The 2,236-nt window shown below is 44.5% G+C and overlaps 1 protein-coding gene across 4 annotated transcripts in view; it reads left to right on the top strand.

The window, feature by feature from the left end:
* gnb1l (guanine nucleotide binding protein (G protein), beta polypeptide 1-like) overlaps positions 1-2,236 on the top strand; it is a 44,782-nt gene that overhangs the window by 15,354 nt on the left and 27,192 nt on the right. The window lies entirely within an intron of this gene.

Raw genomic sequence — 2,236 nt, 5'->3', positions numbered from 1 at the left:
TGACGGATGTAAACTGGGGTACCAGCGCCCGAATCAAAAAAAAAAAAAAAAGGAATGTGGACAGGACCCCCCGCATCACTTCTACCTCCAAAACCCTAAAACTTGAGTGCCTGGCCTGGCATCATAACGCGACCTCCTCATGTGGTGAGGAGAAGGGTGGGGCAGGCGCACAGATAGTGGCAATGTTTGATCTGAAGGTCGCCAGCCCCTTACTGGCGTTGAGAGATTCTTGGCAGATGAGGTAGGCTCTTATTTAATAACATGAAGGGGAAGCAGGCCTTTTTCTCATAATTAGGCCTAATTACACAGTAGGTGTGGACAGACAGCCCAAGAAGAGACAAACTGCCTTTATCCACAGACTTAGACTCAGATTACCCAGAGCTGTCTTATCTGTTCGAGGCAGCAGAAGCTTCGACCGTCCTTTACTGCCTTCTGCCCCTTTCTGACATGTTCTTATTAGGACATCTTGAATGAGAGAACCAGACAGACCTTATGAAATACAGATTTATTATATGAGTAAATTATTATTGAGCTGCGGAATGATGGAGATCAATAAAGTAATTTCTCGGCCTCTGCTTACAATTATAGCTGTAAAGTTGCTTTGTTTTAATCCACTGGGGTCTGGGGTTATTGCTCAGGGGTCTTGATATAGATCTGAGTGACATCCAGCTGCCTTTTTATTCACCTTTGTATAGCTCCCCGCCAGAGCTGTTTGTATTTGGGCGTGTGGGTGACTGGAGCTGGCACCACAACAGGGTCATTGGTCAGCGATGCTCAGCAAATGGAAATGCTGCCGCTTGGTTAAACCCGGGAAAGTGGCCATTGTACTCATCTAAACATGCTGCAGTTTAGTTTGGCCGCTCACAGCCACTGCACAGTGACACCAACATCGCTGTCCCCTGCTGTTGTGTTTATGTGAGAGGGAGCCGGAATTGCCAGTGGAAAGTTGAACCCGAACACCCACCCACCCTATGTCTTTAGACTGTGAAAACAAGCTACTCTGGCCATGAATAACAGCGACACACGGCCCTTCTACAAGGGGGACAATGAGTCAAGCCTAATCCACCTGTTATCAGGGTGAGCCTCCCCCTGCCACGCACTCACATAGACGCGAGCTCGGAATGCAGATTTAACCACCCATTGGCTTAAGCCATAGATCCTCACAAAAACACTCGTTGGGTTTTGCCATTTTCTTCATACCACACGAAAACCAGTTTGTACAGTTGTTGACCGAGACGTTTCTTCTCAGTTTTGCTGAAAGAATTTCGTCGGTGTCCACTCACTTGTTCTGTGCATAGCTCATTGCGCTAATTGTGAAAAACCTCTCAATTAGAAAATGCCCCCAAAGACCGACGTAAAACTCCATCTCTGCTCTACGGCAATTCCTCTTTCAAATGAAAATGCTTCTTCCACTACAAGATTTTTTTTGGAGAAAACGAAGTTTCCAAGGATCTGTGTGCGTGTGTGTGTGGGTGTGTGCAAAACATCTGAATAAGAATGTAATTTTGGAAGGCAACCCTTTTTCAATGAAGGAGCTGTTATAGTGTAAGTAAGAACAGGGCTTTCCGTTGTAACATTGACAAATCCAAAGCCCGCTTCTAACAAACGAAATTTAAACAGAACATTCCTGTTCACTTCTTACATGACAGGCTCACCGTTTGTAACGGTACTCACGGAGATGCAGTGATGCATTGTCAGACAACAGTGTCAAGATCTGTTGTTTATGCATTGAGACTTGTACCATTAGAGATTTATATATTGCATTTTAAAAATGATATTTTGGTCCACATTAGCCCTCTTATCTAATCATTGAAAGGTGCTTATGTGATCCCACAGCAATGTATCGTTTTCTGGCAGCTTACCTGCGGTCAGATGGGTTTCCTCAGCTGCCCAGCTGACAGACGACATAAAAGCCTCAACTCTTACATGTGCCTCTAGGAGTAAGAACCCAGAATCTGTTTACTGTAATTAAGCTGTCTCAGGTTGTGATTTATGACGTATTGGGTAAAAGAGGTGTCATCTTATAGACTGGAAGGAGGAAGTCAACAAGAACGAGAATCTCTGCAGCAAATTGCCGCAGGGTTTGTAGCCAGTAAAAATAGGGAAAATACAGACAGTACATGAGAGTGTCTGGTTTGACAAAAAGATGTTAGATTGTTGTTGCAGTCTTTTCTGAAAATGCTAGCGAGTGATCTGTTTGCACCACACTGTACGGGTTGCTTCATAATATGCAATG

The sequence above is a fragment of the Hippocampus comes genome, unplaced genomic scaffold (assembly GCF_001891065.2).
Source record: "Hippocampus comes isolate QL1 unplaced genomic scaffold, H_comes_QL1_v1.1 scaffold45, whole genome shotgun sequence".
NCBI classification, from domain to species: domain Eukaryota; kingdom Metazoa; phylum Chordata; class Actinopteri; order Syngnathiformes; family Syngnathidae; genus Hippocampus; species Hippocampus comes.
Note: the sequence above shows the minus strand (reverse complement) of the source record. Positions and strands in the feature narration are given on the sequence as shown.